Source organism: Phaenicophaeus curvirostris, chromosome 5 (genome assembly GCF_032191515.1).
Source record: "Phaenicophaeus curvirostris isolate KB17595 chromosome 5, BPBGC_Pcur_1.0, whole genome shotgun sequence".
Lineage (NCBI taxonomy): Eukaryota > Metazoa > Chordata > Aves > Cuculiformes > Cuculidae > Phaenicophaeus > Phaenicophaeus curvirostris.
Window position 1 is genome coordinate 68,021,148 of NC_091396.1, and position 14,454 is coordinate 68,035,601.

Genomic DNA, 14,454 nt, shown 5'->3' on the forward strand with positions numbered 1-14,454 from the left:
TGGAAGGGAGCTTAAAGATCATCCAGTTCCACCCCCTGCCATGGGCAGGGACACCTCCCACTGGATCAGGGGCTCCAAGCCCCATCCAACCTGGCCTTGAACCCCTCCAGGGATGGGGCAGCCACCCCTGCTCTGGGCAACCTGGGCCAGGGCCTCCCCACCCTCACAGCAAAACATTTCTTCCTGAGATCACATCTTGATCTCCCCTCTTTCAGCTTCAAACCATTCCTCTCATCCTCTCCCTGCCCTCCCTGACCAAGAGCCCCCCAGCTTTCCTAGAGCCCCTTTCAGAACTGGAAGCTGTTTTAGGGTCTCCCTGGCACCTTCTCTTCTCCAGGCTGAACAAGCTCAACAAAGCAAAGCTGGGCTGTTGCTCTCAAGCTGCTACCAAGCCTGGCTGGGCCCTGCAATATTCCCTGCAGCTCCCCAGAAGAAAGTTGCTGGTTTACTTAATGGAACGATTTCTCAGGTACCCACACATGCATATGTTAAGCTGAGCATGCCTGCATTTAGCTGTTCCAGTGAAAGCAGACTGCTTTTCCAAGGAGAAAAAGGGCACTGCTGTTTCTCCGAGCATCCAGTTATAGCATCTATCTCTAACCCTCCTTGGTACAACACTACAAAGGGAATATATTGAACTGAGGGGCTGGAGAACAAGTCTTAAGAGGAGCACCTGAGCAACCTGGAGCTGTCGAGCCTGGAGAAGAGGAGGCTGAGAGGAGACCTCATCACTCTCTACAGCTCCTGGAAAGGAGGTTGTGGTGAGGTGGGCGCTGTTTTCTTCTCCCAATAACAAGAGATGGGACGAGAGGGAACGGCCTCATGTTGCACCAGGGGAGGTTTTAGATTGGATATTAGGAAAAATGAAAGAGTGGTGAAGCCCTGGCAGAGGCTGCCCAGGGAAGTTGCACAGTCTCCATTCACAGAATCGCAGAATCACAGAATAACCAGGTTGGAAGAGACCCACCGGATCATCGAGTCCAACCATTCCTATCAAACACTAAACCATATCCCTCAGCACCTCATCCACCCGTGCCTTAAACCCCTCCAGGGAAGGTGACTCAACCACCTCCCTGGGCAGCCTGTTCCAGTGCCCAATGACCCTTTCTGTAAAGATTTTTTTCCTAATGTCTGGAGGTGTTCAAAAAATGTGTAGATGTGACACTTCAGGACATGGTTTAGTAGGCACAGTGGTGTTGGACTGACAGTTGAACTGGATCATCTTAAAAGTCTATTCCAACTTTACTGATCCTTTGAACTGAAGACATGCTTACTGACACTCCGTCCAGCTTTACCGACACCAGCCTGAGAACTCTGTCTCATTTTACCTGAGCAATTTGCACACCACCTCCTCTCAGAGCTGTGCTTCATGGTTGTGAGGCAGCTTCTTCTAGTGGGAGGTGTCCCCGCCCATTGCAGGGGGGTTGGAACTGGATGATCTTTAGGGTCCCCTCCAAACCAAACCATTCTATGATTCCATACCCACAACTAACATAAGGAAGACACAGAAAGGAGGAGGGCTGGGGGAATCCCAGAATTAAAAAACCACCCTTAACAACCAATATTGCTGCAACCAGCAACATCCCTGAACTTGCTCCACTACGGATACAACAATTTTACACTCAGATTAAGATCTTTGACTTTTTTCCAAGTGAAGTCCTTCCCAACCTCTTAGAAGTGTTTTCCTCAAGTCACGGGCCACCCTCGGAGGACACACTGGTGCGTTCACGTCTTTGGATTCAGTCAGGCCAGGGATGAAGTCGTGTTCACACACAACCCTTTCCTTGCTGGCTACCCCTATAGAACTAAAACAGGAAAAAGTAGGGGGGGGGAACCTTTAAAGGTGGGAAGAGCAAGCAGAATGCTGAGATGTTTGCTCCAAAGTTAGGTAAACTACTCCTATTTATCCTACAACTTACCCAGAGCTGACACAGTTTTAACAATGCCACTAGCTGTGAGAGCCCAAGAAAGCAGTCCTTAGGAAAACCGGTTTAGCCCAAGGTCAGTGGAAACCTCCAGCAGAGGAAGGAGTGCGACTCATAGGGCTCTGAGCTCCCTGTAAAGTGGCACAAAAAGAGGATTCCCAGTAACATGTACCAAAGCCACATCTCCAACTGCTCCTGCTGCAAGACCAATTCGAAGCAAGTTATTACACATTTTAATACGGGTACATCTGCAGCCCTATCGCATCTAAAAAAACCATAAGCACTCTAAGTGAAACACGAGGATTTTTTCTTCACACATGGATCCACTGCCATGAGTAATCCTCCCACAGCCTGAATTTCAGAAGTGGTAGCAGATTCACTTCGATTTCAGACGCATAAACAAGCGCTCTCTGCATCGCTTCGTTTGTCTGTGTGCTAAGATAAAGTTACTCCATTAAAAGAACAGTGATAGAGCAGCATCGTGCTTGAGAAGGGAAATTAAATCTAAAAACAAGTGAAACCAACAGCCCGTCCTACACTTGATGGCAAGTTCTGGCACCCTGAGAATTAAACCAAGGTCTTGAAACCCATTTTTCCTTGAAGGCTTTCTTTGAAGTCTGTTTAAGAGCTCATTTCTCCACTCCCTGATGTTTGTTTCAAGCTACCACCGTACCTTGCACACCCCGACTGCCTGGCAGCGGGACGCTTGCGGCACAAACACGTCTCCCCAGGACATGGACACAGTCAGGAAGGCAAATGAACAAGAAAATTGGAAGCACAGTGACAGGCAGCTATGCCAACCAGGAGCAGCCTAGCACAGGGAGAAGGGGCAGCTCTACGTGTTTACAGGGAGCTTCTCAACCTCCAGAGTCAGGATGGGGGAAAGCACAAAAGGGATGAAAAGATAAATACTGGGAGGCCAGGCTGAGAGAGTTGCGGTCGTTCAGTCTGGAGAAGAGAAGGCTCCAGGGAGATGTTAGAGCGGCTTCCAGTGCTGAAAGGGGCTCCAGGAAAGCTGGAAGGGCCTCTTGATCAGGGAGTGCAGGGATAGGATGAGGTGAGGGGCAGTTTTAAGCCAAACGAGGGGCAACTGAAATGAGGCCTTAGGAAGAAATGTTTTCCCGTGAGGGTGAGGAGGCCCTGGGCCAGGATACCCAGAGCAGGGGTGGCTGCCCCATCCCTGGAGGGGTTCAAGGCCAGGCTGGATGGGGCTTGGAGCCCCTGATCCAGTGGGAGGTGTCCCTGCCCATGGCAGGGGTGGGATTGGATAGGCTTTGAGGTCCCTTCCAGCCCAAACCATCCCATGATTCTATACACAAAGACTGTGGTTCCAGCACCAGAGGGGAGGCTTCATGGTGGGAAGGATCTCTTTGCTTTGCAATAAAGACACAGGTGAGGCAAAGTTGAGAGCAAAGACCTCAACTAAGAGCTTTATGAATCAAAAGGGAAGCGGTGTGCCTCTGGACACACGTGAGCCAGAGAACACCAATCCCTGTTTGGCACGAGCTACCAACACTCCACCTACAGCAAGTGCTGTTTGAACCTAGTGTCCACACTCTTTTTTAGAACACAGCCTCCAGTATTGCAGAAAAGTCAAACCACAAGCACAAGCCACGTGCTGGCCTTTGAAGTTTAGACACAGCAGAAAATGTTTTCAGCTACCTGGATGCAGAGGGATAGCTGCTGCCTTTGATGCTACAAGGAATTGTGGTCGTAAGCTGCCCAAGGACTTCAAATTGTCTGCTGGGCTGCAGGGCAGCAACACTCAAGCTTATGCATCCACACGAATGTAATTATGCCTGGTCTAGACTTGGGGATGAAAAAAAAAAAAACCTCAGTGATGTTAGCATGCGAAGGAAATAATAGCGCGTACAAAGAAATCTCCAGAGTGACTTATGAACAAGATTTTATGCTTGGCTTTCTGCCAGGTAGAAAGGAATTAAAGAGCCCAGCAGTACAAGCCCATCCATCTCAAGGAAGAAACTGCATCCGGAAGCGATCGATGGAATAAGAGGGAGAAGGAAAGAGGGACAAATAGAGTCAGGACTCCCATTGTACATGGCCAAATAGGGAGTTGATACTAAGGGAGAAAGCAGGCTAAAACCGTAATGCAGAAATTCAGATTTTAAGGTAATCCAATCTACTGCATTAGGAGGCCTACAGGAAAGCTGGGGAGGGAGCTTTTATAAGGGCCTGGAGTGACAGGACGAGGGAGAATGGCTTTAGATTGGAAGGGGGAAGGTTTAGATTAGACGTTAGGAAGAAAATCTTCGCAATGAGGGTGGGGAGGCCCTGGCCCAGGTTGCCCAGAGCAGGGGTGGCTGCCCCATCCCTGGAGGGGTTCAAGGCCAGGTTGGATGGGGCTTGGAGCCCCTGGTCCAGTGGGAGGTGTCCCTGCCCATGGCAGGGGTGGGACTGGCTGGGCTTTAAGGTCCCTTCCAACCCAAACCAGTCTATGATGCAAAAGAAAATCAGCCAGTAAATAACAGCATTCCGATAAACCAGACAGCATTTTTTACTGTAAAATCCCAGCCTTTTTAGTATTACAGATTATACACCTTCCCTGCCTGCCAACCAGCAAAACCAGCAAAAGCAGGAGGTCACAAGAACAAAAGCAAACCGAGTGGAAAAGGCACTGCCAGGCACCTTGAGAAGCTGAAAATGTGTCAAACCCAGTCTTATCGTAGGTGAGAACACTCAGCAGCTTTCTGCAATGACGAATTTTACATCTAAGCTTTTTGGAGCCTAAAAATTCACATCATGAGACTGGCTTTTAGCAGAATAAGGACCAGACTTGACATGCCCCACTTTCCCCAGGGTTACTTCGTAAGAATCGTCTACACCTGAAATACTTCAAGCACTCCTCTCACCTTGCAGACGAGCAACTGAAACCCAGCTCCTAATTTTACCGTTTTAACATCTGTTTTATGAGAATTTAATTCCAACACTTCTTGGAGTGACAGAAGGAATTTTGGAGGTTGAAAGTCACTGGAAATGGCAGCGAGTTGCTGTTATAGACACATAAGGTCACTGCAAGGGGAAAAAAAAAAACATTACTGAAGCTTTTAAAATCAAAGCTTGTACAACACCAAGGCCGCAAAATGAGCCAGAAGTAGCTTAGGAGTTGCTAAGGATGTTTAAAGTTTAAAAAAAATCCTGAATTAAATGGTGACGCTTCAGTTTGCCAAAAAATTATGTAAATTTCCCGAGTTCATACATAGTAATTAGTGCAGCAAAAAGCAGGTCCCAAATAAGCGATGAAGTTAGCCTCGCTCTTTATTTTTCCAGCAGATGGAATTAGCTATGTGCAAAGATATTTTTTGCAATCGGAGATGAAACATTCTATCCTGAATACCAATTCCGCAAGGGCGGCACATTGGATACACGCGTATGTGGTACCAGGAATATGCAAAACCCAATCGGAATCCTTCTTTTCCATCACTCTAAGCAGGACACTGAGGAAGCTGGGGGAGGGTTTGCATATTTGATATTTCATTTTATCTGCCACCGATTCAGCTGAAACAAGTCCTCTGCAAGTCCGTTAGTGTTAATAGTCCAAACAGGTTTTTCCAATGAAAAATGTCTGCCTTGACTAAAAATACATCTTCTTGATGTGCTAATCGACAGAACATAAAAAGTCATCCAAACTGCAAGTTCAGACAACGCGCACAAAGCCTCCAGTTCCTGCTCATTACTTCTCCAAAGCCTGGTTTACAAGCGTATCCAGCACCTATCGCGTATCATACACCACAACACACAAAGCCAACTTTTCCACTGCTATCACTGATTTGTCCCTTCGTGTCGGGGTTGTTCAGCCTGGAGAAGAGAAAGCTCCAGGGAGACCTTAGAGCAGCCTTCGAGTACCTGAAGGGAGCCTACAAGAAAGCTCAGGAGAGACGTTTTACAAGGGCATGGAATGATAGGATGAAAGGGAATAGCTTTAAATTGGAAGGGGGAAGATGTAGATTAAACAGGCTGCCCAGAGCAGGGGTGGCTGCCCCATTCCTGGAGGGGTTCAAGGCCAGGTTGGATGGGGCTTGGAGCCCCTGATCCAGTGGGAGGTGTCCCTGCCCAGGGCAGGGGTGGAACTGGATGGGCTTTAAGCGCCCTTCCAACCCAAACCATTCTATGATTCTGTGTTTAAAAACGCACAGCCTCCTCCTAAGTACTGCATGTCAAGCTCCCCGAAGCACTGAGCAACAGCTGAACCTCACACCTGCCCTTGACCAAAATACTCTGCCTGCGTTCCACATTCTGAATTTAGTTTCCCTAAGCACGCAAGCCACAAGCTGCCCCAGTACAGCAAGATCCTCTCAAAGACACTGAAAGACCCAGCAGCTCCTCAGTTGTTCCCTGACTTAACCTTGCTATTTCTATTGTGCTTATAGCAGCACAATGCATAAAGATGTAAAGTCAACGCACGTATTGACCTCATTGCTCTCTACAACTCTGTGAAAAGAGGTTGTGGTGAGGCGGGTGCTGGCCTCTTCTCCCAAGTACCAGGGGATAGGACAAGAGGAAATGGCCTCAAGTTGCACCAGGGGAGGTTTAGATTGGATATTAGGAAAGGTTTCTTTACTGAAAGAGTGGGGAAGCACTGGCAGAGGCTGCCTGGGGAGGCGGGGGAGTCACTGTTCCAGGAGGTGTTCAAAAAACGTGTGGCCGCGGGACTTGGGGACATGGCTTAGTAGGCACAGTGGGGTTAGGCTGACTGTTGGACTGGTTGGATGATCTTAGAGGTCTTTTTCAACCTTAATTATTCTATTATTTCACCCAGGCACCCAACAGAGGAGCATTCTATTTCCTAGCGTGAGCATCAGTAGACAAACAAACCCTGAGAAGGTACAGAATCAACTAAAACCACAGCTACCACACTCAACATGAAGAGAGCGGGCAGGGTGGTTCTCATGCCTACGGGCATCAGCTTCTAAACAGAATGGAAGCAAAGGACAGGAAAACAAGGAACAAGTCTTGCTACACAAGCATTGCTTTATAGCTCCAGGTAGCCTAGAAAAGGTTTCCAGATCCCGTGGGCTCAAAAAAGAACCCAAAAACTACATAATTAAAGGAAGATGGGGAGGGGAAAGTGGAGTTTAATTTAAAAGTCAAGTAAGTGACCCACTGGATTGAATGCTACTAACCAAAATCCTGCAAATTAGAAGTAGATGTACTGAAAGCAGCAGAAAACCTGCCCAAGAACTCTCATACAAAAACACTTCCACAGCCAAACGAAATACTGAGTTTAAGTAAGAAAGCAAGCACTTATACCTATCGTGCTTCTTTTTTTACCCCCCCTCTCCACAACCAGGGAGTCTCATTTATCTCAAAGCAATCAAAAGAAAACACTTGGATTTTTTAAGCGAGAAAAGCTGCAGAAACGAAAGCCCTGTCTGGCACGAACAAATAATATTTGAGAAATCAAAAGGAGATTCTCCAAGTTAGGGGAAGGATGAAAACAGTTCTGAATAATTTACTTCGCATAGCCCAGTTCCTGCCAAAAACAGTTCCGTAAATCCCATGGCAGTTCAGATAATTTCCATTCTTAGACGAAAAAAAAAAAAGCTAAATTGAACATTAGCGACATTAATTGTGTGATATGACCTGAATGATGCAAGAACAAGTAGTTAAGTGAACCACAACATCTGCTGAATTTTTAATCGCTCGTTGTTTTGCTGGGAGGCAGGAGAATGTTGGATATCGGCTTCCCAGCACCGGACGGAATGGCACGTTAGGACAGCAAGATCTCACCTGGCAGAAATTCAGCCTCCGTGCTACCTAAATGCCATTACTTTGCAGCGAACTACAGGCACAGCAGCTTCTAAAGCAGGGTATGTTTTAATCACATGGAAAACGGCACCGGTTTCTGCACCCTGAGATAGCAGTCAGCCATTTCTGGGTAATGTATTTATTTATTTATTTAAGAGCTGACATTTTCTTAACAGCCATGGTCCCTCCATAGCGCATTCCTCCCCTCCGAGCAGAATTAAGCAGCAGCTGCCTAGGGAAGAGGGAGCCGAACCTCGGATGTGTAGGAAGGTGATCCATGTAAACGTTCCTGTTACATCCGTACTGCAACAGGAGGTGCAGCTGCAACCCCTTTTAGCAAACTTGAGCTGTATTCAATCCTTCTGCCTCCCCTGCCCACTGCAACGATGCGGCTTTCAGCGTGCACTGGCTGCCCACGTGAGCGCCGACAATGCACGTCATAAAATCACGGAATGGTTTGGGTTGGAAGGGACCTTAAAGATCATCCAGTTCCAACCCTCCTGCCATGAGCAGGTACCTCTTCCACTCAATCAGGTTGCTCATAGCCTCATCCAACCCAGCTTTGATCAAGCTCACCCCATACCAAAGACAGTCTCGCCATGATTTCTCTGCGTATGATCCTCAAAGCAGCCAGATCAAAGCCAACCACCGTGCGACAAACACGAGGTGGTGAGGCACTAGAAGAGTCGTGGCTGCCCCATCCCTGGAGGTGTCCAAGGCCAGGTTGGATGGGGCTTGGAGCCCCTGATCCAGTGGGAGGTGTCCCTGCTCATGGCAGGGTGTAAAACTAGATGGGCTTTAAGGTCCCTTCCGACCCAAACCGTTCCGTGATTCTACGATCTCCAGTTACACTCCAGGCATGAGATTGCAACAGCAGGACCGGCAAGTGACACAGCAGATATTCCCCTTCCACAACAAGACAAAAAAGCAAGGTTATGTGAGGAATAAACACAAACTTAACAACTAAAACCACAAATTCCAAATACAAATCACGTAACTACCCCCAGAACGTGTACTATGGGCAATTCCCCCAATTCATAATTGGACATTAAAAAAGGACATAATAAACACAATAAAGTCTGTCATGCTGACTTCAATGGATTCCAACATTAATAAGTTAATAGAATCAGAATAGCTTAGAAAAAAGAGTGAAACACAGTACATAAAGACTGTACCAAAGCAGCATTCCTGTGCCGTCCATGCTGCCGAGCTTCCAAAACCGGGAAGCTGGTCTCCAACCAGCAACTAAACTAAACTAAGATCCCCTTCAGAAGCAAAAATGTAGGGATAGGAACACCCAGTAACACATCCAATGACCAAATAATCAACAAGAGCTATGCTAACTTTAATCATCAGCTTCGGACCAGCCCCATGTTTTCCTTACAGACTCAGCTACTGGGTACAAGAAAAGCTGTTGTCTTCTCTGAACCAGGTATCAAAACCACCTTCTCTGATGGAGAAGGGGATGAAAAGAAGCAATGGGAACACTGAAATACATTGTATCTGTCAGTAACAGAGCAACTGGCATATGAGGTTTATATCACATTGCTTGTTTCCTTAAGCTACAGGGCAGCGGGAACTGAAAATAACACATCACGATTAACGTGTTGGCACCTGGAACCTCAGGGACAGTAAGAACTGTGGTGGTGTTGTGTGTCTACTACACAGCGTTCAGCTTCACAGCACCAGAAATCGATCTTGGCACCTCTAGACCCCAAACCACAGCCCTTCCTGTCACAGAAACTCCAGGCAGGTCTCTATAAACACACTCTCGCTACTAATACAGGATCATAGAATGATTTGGGATGGAAGGGACTTTAAAGCCCATCCAGTTCCAAAACCCCTGCCCTGGGCAGGGACACCTCCCACTGGATTAGGTTGCTCCAAGCCCCATCCAACCTGGCCTTGAACACCTCTAGGGATGGGGCAGCCACCCCTGCTCTGGGCAACCTGCGCCAGGGCCTCACCGCTCGCACAGTAAACATTTCTTCCTAAGATCTCACCTCAATCTCCCCTCTTTCAGCTTAAAATCATTCCTCCTCATCCTTTCCCTGCACTCTGTGATCAAGAGTGCCTCCTCAGCTTTCCTGGAGTCCCTTTTCAGCACTGGAAGCTGCTCTAAGGTCTCCCTGGAGCTTTCTCTTCTCCAGGCTGAACAATCCCAACTCTCTCAGCCTGTCCTCATATTGGAGGTGCTCAACCTTCGGATCATCTTCACGGCCTCCTCTGGACTCCCTAACAGATCCATTTCCTTCCTGTGCTGAAGGAAACAGGCTGGCAGAACACTCACCAACACGAGCTACAAGCAGAGCTTCCCATTTTAAGGGACACAGAAAGACATTTTATACGCCTGTAAGAAAATTAATTGCAGTTTAGCACTTGACAAGTCACTCGCGCTTCCTCGTGATCCTTATCTGAACTGAGAGGTTTTAAAGAGCATTTAGTGACAGCGAAACGCACGCAGCTCCCTCCTGAACCTCTGCTCCTTCTCCAATTAAATATGAAAGAGACAACTTAGTCATAGAGACCGTGCAAGATGATTTTAAGATGCTGGTATTAAACCAAATCCCACCACTTTTCACACCTATTAAAAAGGAACGGTGTCATATGAAGAGGCAATTTGGATAAGAGCAATTAACAGACACCGCCTTTGTTACCAGGCTGGTGGTGATGAAGCCCAGGCTCCCTGACATTCCATTTCTTTCCCCTCCAAGGCTCTGCGCCACAGCAAATTTATGGGTTTAGCGTGTAAGAGGAGAATCGGGCACGTTACCTGCTCAACGAGTCAATAAGGCTCTTTCACTCGGGGCCGGGGAAGGCGAGTGGCTGCTGGAAAGCAACACCAGGCGCTCCCCTGCTCCCTTCCCCCTTCCCTCAGGACCCAAAATCGCCGCATTCAAAACACTCCCATCCCCTGCAGCAAGGGATTAGCTATTTATTAAAAAGGAATCAAAACACTGGAGAAAGCTTCCAGTTAAGATATCAAGGGCAAAAGAAAAAAAAAAAAAAACCTGCGATGCTGGTGCAACTGGAGTCACGTTCAGAATTCTTCTGGGCACTGAAGAAGAAACAGCTCAAGCGTCAGCAGGATGTCGTGTGTCCAAAGGCTCAAAAGCAGCTCCGAACAGGATCATTTTTGCAGCCGGGCGTTGTGCTGTCACCACATTAAGCAGCGACGACCTTAAAAAGCTACCGGCATCGACGGGTTTAGACTTCAGACTTCCAAACCAAGTGCCTGTCTCTGTGCTTATGTTTCAGGCTCCTCCCAAGGGGCAGCAGATGGTTATAACAGCAATTATAGAATCACTTGGTTGGAAAAGACCTTTGAGATCATCGAGTCCAACCATACCTGTCTGCTACTAAACCAGATCCCTGAGCACCTCGTCTGCCTGGACGTGGACTCCACCACTCCCCTGGGCAGCCTCTGCCAGGGCCTGAGAAGTCTTTCAGAGAAGAAATTTTTCCTGATGTCCAGTCTGAACCCGCTCTGGCGCAACCTGAGGCCATTTCCTCTCGTCCTATCCCCTGTCACTTGGGAGAAGAGACCAACACCCACCTCGCTACAACCTCCTTTATGTAAAACCTCTCAGCCGCGAGCACACCAAGTGCAACCCAAACGCTTATTACAACTCCCAACTGGAGCCTGCGCCACACGTTAGCCAGTTCAACGCCAGCCTGGATACCTCAAAGCTACCAAACCTGCACACGGAGCGTTCTGGCAGGGTTAACCGCTCTGGGGAAGAACACGGCTTCACAGGCGGGTTTTACAGCCGGGGCTGGGCTCCACGGCCCCGTCCGAGCTGGTTATTCCAAAGCAAAGCAGGGACGCACGCTGCTGCTGGGCGTTGCACGAAGCACCTGGCAGGACAAGTGTCGGACCCGCTCCTCCAGCTGATACGCGGAGATTCTTTCCGACACGGCACAAGTCAGCAACCTCAGTTTAGCGAGGAAATTAAACCCTACGATCACTGTTTCGAGTAAGGCCTCAGAGGAGGAGGCAATTTTGAGAAGAAACCACTTCCTCCTAATTGTACTTTTACACCATAATTGTACTTTTAACCTTTCCTGAGGTTCTTACACCATCCCCCCCACGTAATCAGAAGTGTTAATCTCCCATATCTAATGCTGATTAAAGCTTATTTGGGGTTGTCGTTTCTGTTCCCCCACTCTGAAGGACAAAGGGATGTGTGAAGTGAGGGAAAAACACAATCAGGAAGTAACAGCACTCAGGGGATCAAAATCTGGAGAGAAACACGCCAGGTTTTGTTGGTTTTTAAGGAAAACGGCTGCCCACAGACCCAGGAGTTGCAGCGACACGCAGAAAGTGGAACTGTACCCTGCGCCTGTGGATCTGGGGAGGGGGCTTTGGGGTGTAGGGAGAGGTTTCGGGGTGTGAGGAGGGGTTTTGGGGTGCTCTGTGGTCTGGGGAAGGGGTTTTGTGGTGCTCCATGGTCTGGGGAGAGCATTTTGGTGTACTCTTGAGAGGGGGAGGCAGGGTAGAGAAGGGGGCTGGGGTGCAGGCAAAGGTTCTGTGGGACGTGGAGAGGTTTTGGAGCACTCTGTGGTCTGAAGAGGGTGTTTTGGAGTGCAGGGACGGGTGGTTTTCATGCTGCACGATCTAGGCTGGGGTTTTATGGTGCAGGGAGAGCTTTTAGGGTGCAGGGAGAGCTTTTAAGAGTGCTCTGTGGTCTGAGGAGGGCGGGTTGGTGTGTTCTTGAGAGGGGGAGATGGGATACAGGAGGAGGTTGGGGTGCGAGGAGAGGTTTTGGGGTGTAGGGATGGGCTTTGGGTTCTGGGAAGGTTTTGGGGTGCAGGGAGAGAGGGGGTGGGATCTGGGGAAAGGTTTTGAGGTGCGGAGAAGCAGGCAGGGGCTGGGATTTGAGGAGAGGTTTTGGAGTGTGAGGAGCAGGGTTTGAGATCTGGGGAAAGGTTTTGGGGTGCATGAAGGGGTTTGGGGACCTGTGAAGCAGGTCTTGGGGGGCAGGGAGCAGCTTTTGGGATCTGAGAAAAGGTTTTGGAGTGCGGGGAGAGAGGTTTGGGGATCTGGGAAAATCTTTTGGGGTGCAGAGAGAGGGATCTTGGGGTGCAGAAAGCAGGCTTTGGGGTCTAAGAAGAGCTTTTGGGGTGCAGGGAGCAGCTTTTGGGGTCTAAGAGGTTTTGGGGTGCAGGGAACGGGTTTTGGGGTCTAAGAAGAGGTTTTGGGGTGCGGGGAGCATGTTTTGGGGTCTAACAAGAGGGTTTGGGGTCTAACAAGAGGTTTTGGTGTGCGGGGAGCAGGTTTTCGGGTCCAAGAAGTGGTTTTGGGGTGCGGGAAGCAGCTTTTGGGGTCTAACAAGAGGTTTTGGTGTGCGGGGAGCAGGTTTTGGTGTGCGGGGAGCAGGTTTTGGGGTCTAAGAAGAGCTTTTGGCGCGCGGAGAGCAGGTTTTCGGTTCCAAGAAGTGGTTTTGGGGTGCGGGGAGCAGGTTTTGGGCTCTAACAAGAGGTTTTGGGGTGCGGGGAGCAGCTTTTGGGCTCTAACAAGAGGCTCTGGGGTGCGGGGAGCAGGTTTTGGGGCGCGAGGAGCAGGTTTCGGGGCGCAGGCTGGGTCCACGCGGGGGTGGGTGGCCGCCCCGAGCTGTCCGAGCCGCGGGGAGGCCGTGTGAGGCAGAGAGAACGGAGGAAACGGCCCCGGGGGGCGGCGAGAGCCCCGCGGCCGCGGAGCCGCCATGGTCGGCGGGAGCGCGGGGCCTGCTCGCCGCCCCCCCACCCGGCCCGGCCCGCGGCCCCCCTCCCGCCCAGGGCCCCGTGTAGTCCCGAGAGGAGCCTACCCGGAGCGAAGAAGGAGGAGGAAGAGGAGGAGGAGAGAAGGACGCGGCGACCCGGTGGCGAGCGGCGCGCGGCCCCAGCGCGACCAGATCCCTGCGCGCGGCCGCGGCGGCGGGGGGCGGGGCCACGGGCAGGCGGGGCCAATGAGGTGGGAGGGACTGGATGAGAGGCGGGGTCAGGGGAGGGGAGTGGCCAATCGGATGGGTGGTGCTGAATGAGGGGCGGGGCCACGGGAGAGGAGCGGCCAATCAGATGGGAGGAGTGCAAGCTCGGGGGCGGGGCCTATGGATTGGTGTGGCCAATGAGATGGGAGGGACTGGTCTATAGGCGGGGCTATTGGGCGGGGCCTACGGGAGGCAGGGCCAATGAGAAGGAAGGAGGGCGGGATGGGGTCTTGAGGGGCGGGGCTTAGGGAGACACGTGGCCAATGAGGAGTAGGAACAGCCTCGGTAGAGGGGGCGTGGTCTGTGGGCGGGGCCAATGGGGATGGGGCAGCAGGGGTGTGGCCTCGAAGGGGCGGGGCCAGTGAGGGATAATGGCTCGTTAGGGAAGGGGCGTGGTCTCTGCGTGGAGGGGCGTGGCCTAAGTGGGGGGGACCAATGAGATGAGACCGAGGAGGCCCAGGAGGTGTGGGGCGGGGCTCCAGCGGAGGAGGCGTGGCCAAGCGGAGGGGGCGTGGCCTCCTGGCTGGGAGGTCGCTATAAGGTCTCCTCAGAGCCTTCTCTTCTCCAGGCTGAACAAGCCCAACTCTCTCAGCCTGTCCTTGTATGGAGGTGCTCCAGCCCTCGGATCATCCTTGTAGCCTCCTCTGGACCTGTTCTAACAGCTCCATCTCCTTCTTCTGTTGGGAATTCCAGAACTGGACACAATCTTCCAGGTGGGGTCTCACTGGAGCAGAGCAGAGGGGCAGCATCCCCCTCCTCGTCCTGTTGCCCACGCTGCTTTGGATGCAGCCCAG

The 14,454-nt window shown here is 50.5% G+C and overlaps 1 protein-coding gene across 2 annotated transcripts in view; it reads right to left on the reverse strand.

The window, feature by feature from the left end:
• The window catches only part of FBXO34 (F-box protein 34), a 49,118-nt gene extending 35,524 nt beyond the window's left edge, over window positions 1-13,594 (reverse strand). For both annotated transcript variants that reach the window (XM_069856812.1, XM_069856813.1), the window contains exon 1: window positions 13,499-13,594. The gene's annotated coding sequence lies outside the window, so the exon portion shown is untranslated. The remainder of the gene's footprint in view (window positions 1-13,498) is intronic.
• Window positions 13,595-14,454: the final 860 nt, after the last annotated feature.